Here is a 17936-nt window from a genome sequence, read left to right as displayed (position 1 = left end):
TGCTTCCTCCCAGTCCCCCTCACTGTCACCCATCTATCTGCCATCTTTGGAGTTACTACTTCCCTATAACTCTGATCTATGACCCCCTCTGCCTCCCGAATGATCCGAAGTTCATCCAACTCCAGCTCCAGTTCCCTAACACGGTCTTGGAGGAGCTGGAGATGGGTGCACTTCCTGCAAGTGTAATCGGCAGGGACGTCGATGGCATCCCTCACCTCATACATGTTGCAGGAGGAACATTGCACTGCCTTCACTGCCATCACTCTAAAGCTAACTTTTATTTTAAAAAAAACTGGGTCTAAAGAATACAACAAGCAAAATTCAGCACTTACCTACTTACCACAACAGGTGTTATTATTAGGTTAGAGGAGGAGGGCGGGTGGGAGGCACTACCCGTGTAGTGCCTCGGGTTCCTCTCCTTCGCGCTTTTAAAGAGGGAAAAAACCTACCCAGGTAAGCTTACACTAACTGCTTCCGGGTCTCGGCTGCCCCTCTGGTCGTCGTCACTTCCCCCTGGTGCTCCCGCTCTTTCTGTGAAGAGAGAGTGAAAGAGAAGAAAAAAAAACACCGCTGCCCGCTACCGGTAAGCACTTTTAAAACCAAACGGTCTTACCTTCGCTGCTGCTCGCACTGGAAATGACCGACGGCTTCGAAGGGTGAGTATAAATACTCACCGCTTTCCTTCCCGGCTGCCCCTCTGGTCGTCGTCACTTCCCCCTGGTGCTCCCGCTCTTTCTGTGAAGAGAGAGTGAAAGAGAAAAAAAAACACCGCTGCCCGCTACCGGTAAGCACTTTTAAAACCAAACGGTCTTACCTTCGCTGCTGCTCGCACTGGAAATGACCGACGGCTTCGAAGGGTGAGTATAAATACTCACCGCTTTCCTTCCCGGCTGCCCCTCTGGTCGTCGTCACTTCCCCCTGGTGCTCCCGCTCTTTCTGTGAAGAGAGAGTGAAAGAGAAAAGAAAACACCGCTGCCCGCTACCGGTAAGCACTTTTAAAACCAAACGGTCTTACCTTCGCTGCTGCTCGCACTGGAAAATCCTCTGAGGATTTATAGGTGATGCTAGTTCAGACTAAACTGGTAGGCAGAGCTGGTGAGGTATTGCTGCACTGCCAGTTGAGGGGCAGTCAATACTCTGACCAATAAAGGATAGCATACCAAATGCCTTCTTCACTATCCTATCTACCTGCGACTCTACTTTCACATAAATTTTTAAACTCCTCCAGCAGAATAATCTCTCTTAGAGCCTCAAATGTCCTATCTATTTTCAAAGCACGTACCCATCGATCAAAGTGACTATGTTTAATTCTTTCAAACTCAACATAAGTCTGACTTGGTTCCTTCTTTATGTTTCTGATCCACCGTCTGTATGTTTTTGGTACCAATTCATAACACTTAAAATAGCCTGTTTAACCTCTTTATAATCTCTTGACCCCTCAACTGGCAGTGCAGCAATACCTCACCAGCTCTGCCTACCAGTTTAGTCTGAACTAGCATCACCTATAAATCCTCAGACCACTCCATCTACCTAGCCAATTTTTCAAATGAAATGAAGATGGCTTCAACATCTTTCTCATCAAAATGTGGAAGTGTTTTGACATGTTTATAAAAATATCATTACCTTCTCTTTTAATCTCCATCCTGTTAAATTGACTTTGCTGACTAAGTCGCAACTTCTCAAGTTCAAATTCTCCTCTTTTTATCTCTCCCTTTCTTCTCTCTCTCTTTGCTCAGCTAAAAACCTTCTCTCTCTTTTTTCCTCTCTCTCTTCTCTCTCTCTTTCTCTTTCCCCTCTCTCTTTGTAGATCCAGTAGATGTAGTGTACCTAGACTTTCAAAAAGCTTTTGATAAAGTCCCACACAGGAGGTTAGTGAGTAAAATTAGGGCGCATGGTATTGGGAGCAAAGTTCTAGATTGGATTGAAAATTAGTTGGCTAATAGGAAACAAAGGGTCGTGATAAACGGCTCCATTTCGGAATGGCAGGCAGTGACCAGTGGGGTACCGCAGGGATCCGTGCTGGGACCGCAGCTTTTTACAATATATGTTAATGATATAGAAGATGGTATCAGCAATAACATTAGCAAATTTGCTGATGATACAAAGCTGGGTGGCAGGGTGAAAAGTGATGAGGATGTTAGGAGATTACAGGGTGACCTGGACAAGTTAGGTGAGTGGGCAGATGCATGGCAGATGCAGTTTAATGTGGATAAATGTATGGTTATCCACTTTGGTGGCAAGAACCAGAAGGCAGATTACTACCTCAATGGAATCAATTTATGTAAAGGGGCAGTACAAAGAGATCTGGGTGTTCTTGTACACCAGTCAATGAAGGCAAGCATGCAGGTACAGCAGGTAGTGAAGAAGGCTAATAACATGCTGGCCTTCATAACAAGAGGAATTGAGTATAGAAGCAAAGAGGTGCTTCTGCAGCTGTACAGGGCCCTGGTGAGACCACACCTGGAGTACTGTGTACAGTTCTGGTCTCCAAATTTGAGGAAAGACATTCTGGCTATTGAGGGAGTGCAGCGTAGGTTCACGAGGTCAATTCCTGGAATGGCAGGATTACCTTGCACTGAAAGACTGAAGCGACTGGGCTTGTATACCCTTGAGTTTAGAAGATTGAGAGGGGATCTGATTGAGACGTATAAGATTATGAAAGGATTGGACACTCTGGCAGCAGGAAACATGTTTCCACTGATGGGTGAGTGCCGAACCAGAGGACACAGCTTAAAAATACGGGGTAGACCATTTAGGACAGAGATGAGGAGAAACTTCTTCAGCCAGAGAGTGGTGGCTGTGTGGAATGCTCTGCCCCAGAGGGCAGTGGAGGCCCAGTCTCTGGATTCATTTAAGAAAGAGTTGGATAGAGCTCTCAAAGATAGTGGAATCAAGGGTTATGGAGATAAGGCAGGAACAGGATACTGATTAGGAATGATCAGCCATGATCATATTGAATGGTGGTGCAGGATCGAAGGGCTGAATGGCCTACTCCTGCACCTATTGTCTATTGTCTATTGTTTATCTTCTCACTACATTTTCCTCAACTGTAGTTGAAGTTTTCTACCTCTACTGCACTTGTCTGTTTTTCTGACACACCTAAGTGTTTAAGTAACCCCTTTACAATTTCAGCTTTACTTCTGTCCTTGGCTAAATCCAAATCTAACTTATTTGCTAATACGAAAAGTATAGCCTTTTTCTTTCCTTCTAAACTTGCTTGGCAAATTTGAGAAACATCTTCAAATCCAAAAACCTCTTTAGCAATTTTAAGAGCCATTTCTCTCACAATAAATTTAATTAACCATAAATAATTGAAATCAAACAAATTATTTCACCCATGTTTATTTAAAGATCTTGGACACTAACCTGCATGTGTTTAAATCTGCTGGGACCTTTTGTACCTCCAAATCTATTCAGATCTGTCTAAACCTGTTCAGCCCACGGACCCGAGCTCCCAAACTGTTACGACACAGGGTAAATCCTACTGTTTAATTTAAAACCAAGAACACAGAAAGGATTTATCCCATGCAGTAATCTGTAAAGATTTGAGTGGCCAAGAATTATTTAAAGTAAAAATTAACAACTTTATTTCTTAAAGTATAACAGAGAATAATTAACTAACAACTATGTACAAGTCCTTACTCTAACCTATCTTTTACCTACCACTCTATAATACTAGTCTGATAAACTCCCAATTAAGATTTACAAAACAACACTTCTTATCCCAAAACCAGGCAGCTTTTGGTTCTTCTAATTGGATCTTCCTGTGTCTTCTTTTCTTTTTAAGGATTCTGCTTCACAGGTTATTGATCGAAAAAAGGTACCTTTAAGAAAGCTATTTTAAGGCAGTTTTTTACCCACTGGGGCTTGGCAGTACTCCTCCCAACTGTTTTATTTTTCCCCAGTCTTATACCACATTAGATCGGATTGTGTCATTGGCTGGTAAAATTGTCAATATACTCAGTTAAAACTTGATTGGAATTTTGTATTTTTCAGGGAATGATTTAAAGTGATTGGCCTAACTCGTATCTGTTTTTTCTTGTTGTTTCCAGGCAACCAGCTAACCCAGTAGCTGGTGCACATGTTACATTGTGTTTTATTGAGAACACTTGGGCGCTGTCACTGCTAGCTTTGACTCTCTTAAAGGTACAGTACATCTTCAACAATAGAACATAGAACATTGAATATAGCACATTACAACAGAGTTCAGGACCCTCGGCCCTCGACATTGTGCCAAACTTTTATCCTACTCTAAGATTAAACTAAACTACATGCCTTTCATTTTACTATCATCCATGTGCCTATCCAAGAGTCACTTAAATGTCTCTAATGTATCTGACTCTACTATCACTGCTGGCAGTGCATTCCACACACCCACCACTCTCTGTGTAAAGAACCTACCTCTGACATCTCCCCTAAACCTTCCTCCAATCACCTTAAAATTATGCCCCCTCATAATAGGCATTTCCACTCTTGGAAAAAGTGTCTGGCTATCCAATCTATCTATGCCTCTTTCTGTCTTGTACACCTCTATCAAGTCACCTCTCATCCTTCTTCACTCAAATGAGAAAAGCCCTAGTTCCCTCAACCTTTCTTCATAAGACATGCTCCCCAGTTCAAGCAGCATGCTGGTAAATCTCCTCTCCACCATTTCTAAAGCTTCCACATCCTTCCTACAATGAGGCGACCAGAACTGAACACAATATTTCAAGTGTAGTCTAACCAGGGTTTTTATGGAGCTGCAGCATAATCTTGCAGCTCTTAAACTTAATCCCCCTGCTAATGTAAACCAACACACCATATACCTTCTTAACAAACCTTTCAACTTAGTTGACAACTTGGAGGAATATATGGACGTGTACCCCAAGATCCCTCTGTTCCTTCACACTGCCACGAATCCTGCCTTTAATCCTATAATCTGCATTCAAATTAAACCTTCAAATATGAATCACTTCATACTCTTCCACATTGAACTTCATGAATTAAAAGAAAAATACCCTGGATTTTTTCCAGACAGTGCAGTAACAAGATCCCACTGTCATAAGTTACAGCAAAAAGGAAAGACGAAAGAGAAAGACAAAGGAGTTCAGGTTTAGTCAGCTGAGACACTGTTTGATGAAATAGCTCAGGAAAAATCTGAACAGGTAGAGGGCCAGGCAGAGAGGTATTTGCTCCTGGAAGGCTAATAAACTTACAACGGAAAGATGAGACGATAAAAGATCTAAATCATAGTGCAAACTCAGAAAAGGAATCAGAATTTATTCTCAAGGATTATTATCTTAAAGATAGAATCCTAAGGCAAAAATGCAGACCATGGCAGGTTAGTGCAGAGGAGAAATGGGCAAAAGTGCAACAGATTGTGTTGTTGGTAGCATACAGACAGGAAATATTATGGGTAACACATGAATTATCAATAGGAGGTCATCTAGGTGTGAGGAAGACTCATGCTAAGATACAAAGCAGTTCTATTGGTCTGGACTTCATAAGGATGTGGATATATGTTGTCATACCTGGTAAAATGTGCCAGGGGATAGGAAATCTACCAGAGAAACAGTTGTTAGTTACTGCCCCACAGATTGAGGAATCAAATCCACATGGCGTGGATTTTGATGTGCCTCAAAGTACATTAAATAATGAGGAAGTCCTTGAAGAATGAGATAGGATAGTGAGCTATCTGTCTCAGGAGCAAAGAACCAAGCTGAAAGGTTTGTTGTAGCAGTATGAGGGCATGTGTAGGAATTGAATGTAGGAATTGTGCATGAGGTCAAGTAGGGAATGCTGTTCCAATAAAACTGACTTAATCCTCCCAAAGCCGCACAAGTACAGAAGGAAGTGGATGCGATGCTCATCGAAGACATCATTCAACCGAGTCAGAGTGAGTGGAACTTGTCAATTGTGCTAGTTCTCAAACCTGAGGGGACTCAACAATTTTGTGTGGAGTAATGGAAGGTCAACGCTGTATCTAAATCTGACTTGTATCCAATATTAAGGTTGAAGGACTGTATAGAGAAAGTTGGAGAAGCCACTTACATCATGAAGTTGGACCTACTGCCTGGTTACTGGCACCTTTATTGGAGGAAGTGCAAGAAGTTTTTGCATTTGTAATCCAAAGTGGGCCATATCGATTCAAAGTGATGCCCTTTGGAATGAAGAATGCACCAGGCACATTCCAAAGACTCATAAATAGAGTTGTGACAGGATGAAGTAATTGTGCTGTCTAATTTGATGATGTAATAATCTTCAACCATTCATGGAAAGATCACGAAAGCAAAACTGGTAATAAGCTCAAAGGAAAAGAATTCGCAAAGGTTGAGGTGACCCATTTGGAACATAACATTGGCCATGGAAGGATGATGAAGAGCCATCGAGGAATTTTCATGACCATTCTCGAAGGAAGAGGTGCTGTGCTTCAATTTTTGGGACTGAGTGGATTCTATTGAAAGTTTGTATCAAACTTCAGAACCGTGGTGCCATAGCTAACAGAATTGCTAAAGAAGAACATGAAATTTCGGTGGACAGAACAATGCCTGGAGGTTATGACAATTTAAAAGCCATATTAACCACTGCACAGTTTTAGTGGCTCTAAATTTTTCAAAACCCTTTAAAGTTGCAATCGATGCTAGTGATTCATGGGTTGGAGCTATATTGATGCAGAAAGATGATAATAGAATTGAACAGCCAATTGGCTACTTTTTAAAGAAGCTCAATATACACCAGAAAATTTACTCCACCATCAAAACAGAGTTATTGAGTTTAGTAGTAGCCTTTATAGTATTTTAATGATTATGTGATAAATAATGTTTTGTAAACAGTTGTGCACACAGACCATAACCCTCTCAAATTTATGGAAAAGAAATTAGACTATTTCATTGGAGTCTTATGTTACAGACTTTTAATTTACAAATTGTACATATTGCAGGTCATAAAAGTGTTTTTGCAAATGCATTATCGCGGATTTAAATAAAAGGTGTAGATAAGATTGGACTGTATTGATTCCAATGTTATATATGTGTGCAGAATTAATATGAAAGGTGTAATTTAGAGTAATGACACATTTTATAATAATGCCTTTAAGATTTAGAAAAAAAATGAAGCCGTTGTTTTATTATGATGGTTAGTCTTTTTTCTTATGGGAGGAGGTGTTTCGAAGTCGAAAGACTGTATGGTCACTTTAAGACAGAAAGTGCTTTTCTGAAATTAGGGTACAGCAATGGCTACCAGTAAATAGAGTAACTGGGAGACGGCTGTTCCAAAATAGACATATGTAACAATTGGCTGTTAAATGGATACCTGAGTTTTGATTGCTTTTTTGATAACAATTCAAATTTAACCATTTAATTTAAGTTATGCCCAGGATAAAAAAAAATTGAGTTTGAATTTATTGCATTGATAACATTGGACCAATGAGAGGGTATGATATTGAGGGAATAATAAAAACAGGGCACTTTGAAAATTGGTCAGAGAAAGTGCCATCCGAAGAAATAAACATCTTGCTCTCAAAGAAATCTTAGAAGGCACTATCTAACAAAGGCAACTTTTCCAGTAGAAGCAGTAAAAAGTAAGAAGACGACCCAGGGAGACCAGAAGCAAGACAGCATTGGAGACTATACGATCTTTGAGAGATTAAGTTGATTTAATGTTTAATAATTGTGTTAGAGGAGCTGCATTTTAACAGAGTTGAGGTCAGATAGGGATTGGTTAAGAGAAAGGGGGTTCGAATTTGTTAATAGTTTTTGCTTAAAGTTCAGTGTTAGAGTTAGGAAAATGAATTTTGTTTTTTTTTCCTTAAGCACTCACTCACACCTCTAGCAGATTACAAGGTGAGGTGAGATTTTCTGAGTGTTTTATTTTAGTTAGCAGAGAGGTTCAAATTCCGGGTCATAACAATTGTCAAGGTCTTTTCCCTGGTGTGGGGGAGTCCAAAATTAGAGTGCATAGATTTAAGGTGAGAGGGGACAGATTTAAAAGGAACCTAAGGGGCAACTTTTCATATAGGATGGTATGTATATGGAATGAACTGCCTGAGGAAGTGGTGGTTTCTGCTACAATTACAACATTTAATAGGCATCTGGATGAGTACGTGAATAGGAAGGACTTAGAGGGATTTGGGCCAAATGCTGGCAAATGGGACTAGATTAATTTAGGATGTCTGGTCGACAATAATGAGTTGGACCAAAGGATCTGTTTCCATACTGTACAGCTCAATGACTCTGTGGGTTTGGACTTAAACTTGGACTTCTTGGCCCAGAGATACAGGCACTATCATCACACCACAAATTTAGACAGCTTAGAACTATTCTACTTCATATTCAACAGCTGTCTAAAAGAGTAATTCTGTTTGTCCACTGACTTAATTTGAAATTATAGTATGTCATTAAATATTCAAGTATGTACCTTTTTATAAAAATAATGATTGGTTTGCTTTGTTTAGTATAGATACAGCTAGGAACATATTTTGATTGAAATTAAAATGAGTAAAACTGCTTCCTTGGTATCAAATAAAAGCAAAATACTGCATATGCTGGAAATCTAAGACAGATGTGCAAAGTGCTGGAGAAACTCAGCTGGTCTGGCTGCATCTGTGAAGAGAGAAACAGAGTTAATATTTTGAGTTTGGTGTAAGTCATATCAGGGTTGAATAAGGTACTCTGTTTCTTTCTCTGTTGGACCAGATATGTTTCTTCAGCATTCTCTGTGCTTGTTCCTTAGCAACCAAACTACATTCAAGTTCATTGTTGTGGTTCTGTTCGCCGAGCTGGAAGTTTTTGTTGCAAACGTTTTGTCCCCTGGCTAGGCGACATCATCAGTGCTTGGGAGCCTCCTGCGAAGCGCTTCTTTGATGTTTCCTCCGGTGTTTATAGTGGTCTGTCCCTGCCGTTTCCGGTTGTCAGTTTCAGCTGTCCGCTGTAGTGGTTGGTATATTGGGTCCAGGTCGATGTGTTTGTTGATGGAGTTTGTGGATGAATGCCATGCCTCTAGGAATTCCCTGGCTGTTCTCTGTCTGGCTTGCCCTATGATAATAGTGTTGTCCCAGTCGAATTCATGTTGCTTGTTGTCTGCGTGTGTGGCTACTAAGGATAGCTGGTCGTGTCGTTTCGTGGCTAGTTGATGTTCATGTATGCGGATTGTTAGCTGTCTTCCTGTTTGTCCTATGTAGTGTTTTGTGCAGTCCTCGCATGGTATTTTGTACACTACATTAGTTTTGCTCAAGTCCTAAACTATGAAAGTAACTACCCCAACACACACAAACGAAGCTGCATCAGGACACTATTCAAAAGGGCCACAACACACTGCAGTACACCAGAACTGCAAAAAGAAGAAGAGGAACACCTATACAAGGTATTCGCCAAAAACGGATACCCGCGCAACTTCATCAACAGATGCCTAAGAGAAAGACCACGGAACGAGGACATACCACAACCAAAAGGACTAGCCACACTACCATACATCAGGAGCATCTCGGAACTGACAGCTAGACTACTGCGACCCCTAGGACTCATAACGGCACACAAACCAACAGCCACACTCAGACAACAACTCACCAGAACGAAGGACCCGATACCCAACATGAGCAAAACTAATGTAGTGTACAAAATACCATGCAAGGACTGCACAAAACACTATATAGGACAAACAGGAAGACAGCTAACAATCCGCATACATGAACATCAACTAGCCACGAAACGACACGACCAGCTATCCTTAGTAGCCACACACGCAGACAACAAGCAACATGAATTCGACTGGGACAACACTACTATCATAGGGCAAGCCAGACAGAGAACAGCCAGGGAATTCCTAGAGGCATGGCATTCATCCACAAACTCCATCAACAAACACATCGACCTGGACCCAATATACCAACCACTACAGCGGACAGCTGAAACTGACAACCGGAAGCGGCAGGGACAGACCACTATAAACACCGGAGGAAACATCAAAGAAGCGCTTCGCAGGAGGCTCCCAAGCACTGATGATGTCGCCTAGCCAGGGGACGAAACGTTTGCAACAAAAACTTCCAGCTCGGCGAACAGAACCACAACAACGAGCACCCGAGATACAAATCTTCGCACAAACTTTGAACATTCAAGTTCAGCTGTCGCTGTTGGAGCAGGAACTGGTTTCTTAGTCAAGTGCACCATCTAGTGATAAACCAGGATAATTTTCTAGTCTTCACTGGAACTTAAAACACTCATTAACAACACAGGAAAGCTATGGAGGACACAATGCTGGCCACTTGCATTGATCTGTGCTGTGAGCACATGGGGTCTGGGGTGGGGTCTGTAAGAATGGACTAACAGTGGCTTGAGTCCTTATCTGTAGGAGCCAGCACATGGATGGGATTTATCTGACTTCCTTTCCTGGTCTTGATCCTCAGCGTCCAAAATATTTTGGCAGAAGTTTGTCTGTTTTGGTATGCTCAGGCCTGACCTCAAGGTATTTCTTCATAATATATTTATTTACACTTTATGCATGAGGATTTTGCAGTAGATATCCGAGACCTAGACTATCTCACTGCAAATTTCTAGCTAGGATTTCACTGGTATGTCACAGCATTCCTTTGAGTCTTATCTGCTAATCCTTAAACCTTATTTCTGCAAAGTACACCCAACATTCATTGATCAGGAAGTTGGCAATCCTCTACCCCCAGGTAAAGATGGCCAACACAATATAACACTTTTCCCAGTACTTTTCATAAGAAAATATACGTGACAATAAATAAATCAAACCCCACTTGAAATTCAGATGCAAATATTTTACTTCTTATAGACCAGGGTTAGGAGGTTGTGTGTACACAGAATTCAATTTTTTTCCTTGTCTTACTTCAGACAAATAGATAGAAAACTCCAGATTAGAGTGGTGCTGGAAAAGCAAGAATGATTCCTGATGAAGGGCTTTTGCACGAAACGTCGATTTTCCTGCTCCTTGGATGCTGCCTGATTGCTGTGCTTTTCCAATCTCTAATCTCCAGCATCTGCAGTACCCACTCCAGCCTGTGCCTGGCCTATCTGGGCCATTATGGTCAGTTTCCGGATTAGAGTGGTGCTGGAAAAGCAGAGCAGTTCAGGCAGCATCCGAGGAGCAGTAAAATCGATGTTTCGGGCAAAAGCCCTTCATCAGGAATAGAGGCAGAGTATCTGAAGGGTGGACAGATAAATAAGAGGAGGCTGGGGGTGGGGAGAAAATAGCATAGAGTACAATAGGTAAGTGGGGGTGGGGATGAAGGTGATAGGTCAGAGAAGAGGGTGGAGTGGATAGGTGGAAAGGAAGATAGGCAGGTAGGACAAGTCATGGGGACAGTACTGAGCTGGAAGTTTGGAACTGGGGTGAGGTGGGGGAAGGGGAAATGAGGAAACTGGTCAGGTCCACATTGATGCCCTGGGGTTGAAGTGTTCCGAGGCGGAAGGTGAAGCGTTCTTCCTCCAGGCGTCAGGTGGTGAGGGAGCAGCGGTGAAGGAGGCCCAGGACCTCCATGTCCTCGGCTGAGTGGGAGGGGGAGTTGACATGTTGGGCCACAGGGCGGTGTGGTTGATTTGTGCGGGTGTCCCAGAGATGTTCCCTAAAGCGCTCTACTAGGAGGCGTCCAGTCTCCCCAATGTAGAGGAGACCACATCGGGAGCAACGGATACAATAAATGATATTGATGGATGTGCAGGTAAAACTTTGATGGATGTGGAAGGCTCCTTTGGGGCCTTGGATGGAGGTGAGGGAGGAGGTGTGGGCGCAGGTTTTGCAATTCCTGCGGTGGCAGGGGAAGGTGCCAGGACAGGAGGATGGATTGTTGGGGGGCGTGGACCTGACCAGGTAGTCATGGAGGGAACTGCCTTTGCGGAAGACGGAAGGGGATGGGGAGGGAAATATATCCCTTGTGGAGGTGTCCATTTGGAGGTGGCGGAAAGGTCGTCGGATGATTTGGTTTATGGGAAGGTTGGTAAGGTGGAAGGTGAGCACCAGGGCGGTTCTGTCCTTGTTACGGTTGGAGGGGTGGGGTCTGAGGGCGGAGGTGCGGGATGTGGACGAGATGCGTTGGAGGGCATCTTTAACCATGTCGGAAGGGAAATTGCGGTCTCTAAAGAAGGAGGCTCTTTGGTGTGTTCTATGGTGGAACTGGTCCTCCTGGGAGCAGATACGACGGAGGCGGAGGAGTTGGGAATACGGGATGGCATTTTTGCAGGAGGTAGGGTGGGAAGAGGTGTAATTCAGCTACTTGGTGCTCACCTTCCACCCTACCAACCTTCGCATAAATCAAATCATCCGGTATGTATAGCCATGCGCTGCATAGCCCATCAGCTTGTCTCAGATTTTACTGAGGGTGGGTGGGGATATCCAGAATCCTATCCTCTCCTAGGTCTGTTGAGCCCCTTAAGAGGCTGAAGAATGGCCACTTTTAAGAGCCTTATCCCATCATTTTGGCCACATGCCACCTTCTCCTGCTGTTTGAATTGATTTTAGCGCGAAGACCCTTGATCCTATCGGAGGCACCATCCATTAATTACTCCAGGCCTCTTGAATTTGACCACTCACTGAGACCTTGACCCTAGGTTTACCTGGCTAAATCTAGTTGCATTCCTAATAATCAAAGCAGTAGATTAATGACCCGAAAGCAGGCCCAGGCGAAAGCAACAATTATTCTTAAATTGAAGATTTTCAGCTACTATAAGCCTTCATTTCTACTTTCCCAGGTCTTTGGGTTTACTCATGATACCAATAATCGAAGGTGGTCATGTCAGTTAAATATGTCCAAAAGCAAAATATCCCACTAAAAATACTGCAAAAACCTTACTTATGCAGTGCTTACAATGAACTTCTTTGAGGATTAAATTGAAACAGGTGATCAGCCATCTCAGTTGATGACTCCTCCTGAGCTATCTAAAATTACACTGAGGTAAGCTTTCTTATATCATGTTTCCATGTAGACAAGCTGGGTGTTCAAACCTCGCCACTGTCCAGTCCCCAGCCATTTGATCAGTTTGATCACTGGCAAACATCATAGAGAGTAGTAGTAGTGTGGAACGCACTGCCTGCAACAGTTGTAGACTTGCCAACTTTAAGGGCATTTAAATGGTCTTTGTCTAAACATATGGATGAAAATGGAATAGTGTAGGATAGATAGGCTTCAGATTGGTACCACACGTTAGCACATCATCGAGGGCCAAAGGGCCTGTACTGCGCTGTAATGTTCTATGTTATCTATAATGTCAAGATTGATTAATTATATATTTTTAAAATTCATTGGAGGCAGACGATGTGGGCGAGATCCGAAATGAGTACTTTGCATTGGTATTCACCCAGGAGAATGTTTTGGAAGTTACTAAGATTTGTGTGGAGCATGCTAATATGTTATGGCATTTTCAGATTAATAAAGTAGTGGTGTTGGATCTCCTGAAGAGCATTAAGGTGGATAAGTTCCCAGGCCCTGATGGTATCTATCCCACATTACTGAGAGAGACAAGCGAGGAGATTACTGGGGCCTTGACGAAGGTCTTTATATCCTTGTTAGCCACCGGAAAGGTGCCAGAGGACTGGCAAGTAGCTAATGTTGTTCCTTTGTTCAAGAAGCGAAATAGGGATTCTCCAGGAAACTATAGACTGTTGAATCTCACATTGGTAGTTGGGAAGAGACTGGAGAGAATTTCTAAGGATAGGATTTATGCACATTTGGAAAAGCAACACGGGTCAGTCAGCACGGCTATGTACAGGGCAGGCCAGGTCATGTCTTACTAATTTCATTGAATTTTTGTGAAGGTGATGAACATGATCAATGAGGGTATAGCAATGGATGTTGTTTCCATGGATTTTAGTAAGCCTTTTGACAAGTTCCCTCATGGTAGGCTCATCCAAAAGATTAAGATGCATGTGATTCACTGTGACTTGCTTGAGTGAATTCAGAATTGGCTTGCCCAAAGAAGACAGAAGGTAGTGCTAAAAGGGTGTTTTTCAGGCTGGCAGTCTGTGTCTAGTGGTGTTCTGCAGTGGTAGATACTGGGATCTCTGCTGTTAGTGATATATATAAATGATGTGGATGAAAATGTAGATGGGTGGGTTAGGAAGTTTGCAGATGATACAAAGATCAGTGGAGTTGTGGAAAACGTAGAAGGTTGTCAATGGATACAGCAGGATATGAATCAGTTACAGATTTTGGGTGGAGAAATGGCAGATGAAGTTTAATCTGTGTGGCACAGTGGCTCAGTGGTTAGCACTGCTGCCTCACAGTGCCAGGGACCCGGATTCAATTCCAGCCTCGGGTGACAGTCTGTGTGGAGTTTGCACATTCTCCCGTGTCTGTGTCGGTTTCCTCTGGGTGCTGTGATTTCCTCCGACAATCCAAAGATGTGCAGGTTGAATTGGCCATGCTAAATTGCCCATAGTGTTCAGAGATGTGTAGGTTAGGTGCATTAGTCAGGGGTAACTGTAAGGTAACATGGTAGTGGAATGAGTCTGAGTGGGTTACTCTTCGGAGGGTCGGTGTGGACTTATTGGGCCAAATGGCCGGCTTTCACATTCTAGGGATTCTATGGCTCTATGGGTAAGTGTGACGAACTGCACTTTAAGAGATCAAAAATTAAGAAAAAGTATACAGTTAATGGCAGGGCTCCGAACAGCATTGGTGTACGGAAGGATTCTGGGTTTCAAGTCCATTACTTTCTGAAAGTGGTCACACAAGTAGATAGTGTGGTAAAGAAGGCATATGGTATACTTGCCTTTAATAGTTGAGAATTAAGGACAAAAGTCAGGATGTCCTGTTGCAGCTTTATAAGAGTTTGGTTAGGCTACACTTAAGAGTATTGCGTTTAATTCTGATCACCACATGATAGGAAGGATGCGGAGAGGAGAGGATGCAGAAGAGGTTTACCAGGATGCTGCCTGGATTAGAGGGTATGAGCTATAAGCAGATACTAGAAAAACTCAGGTTATTTTCTCTAGAGTAGTGGAAGCTGACGGGAGAATTGATAGAAGTCTTTAAAATATGAGATGCGTGGATAGAATTGACGGTCAGAATTTTTTTCCCAGAGTTGAAATTGTCTAATACTAGGGGGCATGCAATAAAGGTGAGAGGGGGTAAGTTCAAAGGAGATGGGAGGGGCAAGCCTTTTACACAGAGAGTGATAGGAGTTTGGAATGCACTGACACTGGTAATTGTTGAGGCAGATCCAACAAGGAATGGAGGGTTATGGAACAATGGCAGGCAGAAGTGATTCGTTTCACTTGGCATCATGCTTGGCACAATATCATGGGCCGAAGGATCCATTCCTGCTCTGTACAGTTCTATGTTCTATGTTCTGTTCACAGAATTTAGATGTCACTGGCTCGGCCAGTATTTATTGCCCATTCCGAATTGCCCACAGGGCAGTTAAGAGTTAACCACTTTGGTGTGGATCTGGAGACATATGTAGAGTGTTAAGAGTGCAGTTTCCTTGCCTAAAACATATTAATGAATCAGATTTTTTTTTCCCCAACAGTTGACAATAGTTTTGTGGTCATCATTAAAGTCTTGATTCCAGATTTTTTTATTATTGCATTCTAATTCTAGATTTGAACCTGGGTCTCCAGAACATGACTTGAATTTCTGGATTAATAGTCTAGCAATAATACCACTAGACCATCGCCTCCTCATCTCATTAGAATTTGCCTGTTTTCCCTGCAAAGAGGCTTATCTCTTGATTTTTATAAACTTTGACTTCAGCTTTGGCTTGATAATGTTGTTACCACCTTTACGTCATCCAATCAACCGTATATTCATGAATCACAATGCTATGATGATGTCCGCTCTGTTCATTGATAAATAATCTACATTATCACATTGTGTCTGTTTTAAAACAAAATTCAGTCAGAAACTATGACAGTTCAGTTATTAGGGCTGAATCCTGACAATGATTAAAAAAAACTCCCATTCCTTCAGCAAAACACAGAAAAACGTTAAAATCAATGACCTTTTTAATCATTTTGTCGTCACCTCATTTTATATGCTTTTTCCACCATTTTGTTTCAATTAATCCAGAAAATCTACTCAGCCACAAAGATCTTGGCTTCTTTAGATTAGACCAATGTAAGTTTATTGAGGAATTCATCATAATCTATTAAATAGTCGCATCACATCCCTTTTCTAGTGTAAACGTTTGACAAGGACCAGGCATGGGTTTAAAAGAAGTTAAGTAGTTTGTCTTTTCCCAAAGAGCTATGAACTTCCGGCTCACCACTCAGCACACCACAGAGAGAGCTGGATCACAACTGGGGCTGAGACCACATCATACAGAAGGTAAAATAGCATGTTTATTGAGAAAACTTTCTGATCTACTGGACTGGCCAGAGAAGGTTGCAGAAGAAGGTTACTGGTGTGTTTTTTCCTCATTATTGTTTGCTCCTGTTTGGCTGCCTCTCCCAGCTCTGATGGTGGGAAGGATATGTCAGAGGAAAAGGAATGTTTAGCCAAAACTGTCCTGCCATCATGATGGGGTATGTTGGATGAATCAATTTCCCTATTTTAATATGTTTATAATAATCACATGGTTAAACATAGATGGTGCTTAAATATTCCTCAGACAGGAAGGACATTCTCACAGGAAATGCAATGATTTATGGTTATTGTGATATAGTGCCATATCTAAAAGGATTAAAATCTTCCCAGGCCTTAAAGGATGTGACAAGAATTCTGAGAGAAACATGTGAGAAGCCAAGTGAGGCCTTTCTAGATGAAGAATAACATGGCACATTGTCCCACTAAGTCCTGGACATTGTGACAAGATTTTGACTAATGATCAGCAGGAAACCAATCAACAAGACTTATTGCCCATTATCATCCTCATTATTATTTAATCTAACACAACTGACATACAGGTTCCTATTGTGCTGTCTGATAGGTTGAATCTGAACACCAAGACTTCCCGATCCAGTACCTGGTGACTCCAGCTTGACGTTTGATTCTCCAGACCTACATCTTCAACAATCAGCACCAACGTATCTCAGGGCATGTTCCAGGGCAGTAGCTGCATGCGCCTCATGTCTGCAAACACTGGTATCTACCACGTGCCAAGCACTCTGCTCCGCCATGACACATTTCTGATCAATTCTCAGAACACTTATGCACTGCTTTGCTGCAGTTAGGCATGTATCAGCAACTATTATTGTAATGTTGATCTCTAAAATGCAATGACCCGTTCATGAGTGATGCAAACTGGGAGGAGAAAGATTCACAGCCTAATCATCACTTACACTCTCTTACTATCTTTGTCACATGAAAGGACATACATTCATCAGATGAAAATTCAATGTCAAACATTCATGTTGAGGCATTCCATGGCCCATCTTGCCACTGTTCCATATCCAACTGTATGCAGGAAACCACAAAGATATTAGTTGTGCATGTGAATACTGACTCCTCACATTGTTAGGGTCTATTCTGTTTGTGTTTCTCACAGTCATCGCAAGCATGGACTGATGGTTTCAGCAACAGGAGTTATCACTTCTGTTACTACCATACAGATAGCATCAAAAGATGAAAATGGAACAGATGAACTAGTGAGCTCAGGACCAGCAGCAACTTTGTGGGCGGCACGGTGGCACAGTGGTTAGCACTGTTGCCTCACAGCGCCAGAGACCCGGGTTCACTTCCCGCCTCAGGCGACTGACTGTGTGGAGTTTGCACGTTCTCCCCGTGTCTGCGTGGGTTTCCTCCGGGTGCTCCGGTTTCCTCCCACAGTCCAAAGATGTGCAGGGCCAGGTGAATTGGCCGTACTAAATTGCCCGTAGTGTTAGGTAAGGGGTAAATGTAGGGGTATGGGTGGGTTCGCTTCGGCGGGTCGGTGTGGACTTGTTGGGCCGAAGGGCCTGTTTCCACACTGTAATGTAATCTAATCTAATGTAATGTAATCTAATCTAAACTTTGAGCAGAACAGCATCCACATGAAGCAGCCATAAATGAAGGGCCTCTCAGGTTG

This window comes from Chiloscyllium plagiosum, unplaced genomic scaffold (assembly GCF_037043375.1).
Source record: "Chiloscyllium plagiosum isolate Xiang-an unplaced genomic scaffold, Cpla_swu_hap1 HiC_scaffold_2, whole genome shotgun sequence".
In the NCBI taxonomy this organism is placed as follows: Eukaryota; Metazoa; Chordata; class Chondrichthyes; order Orectolobiformes; family Hemiscylliidae; genus Chiloscyllium; species Chiloscyllium plagiosum.
The sequence above is the reverse complement of the archived record's forward strand: the minus strand, read 5'-3'. Positions refer to the sequence as shown.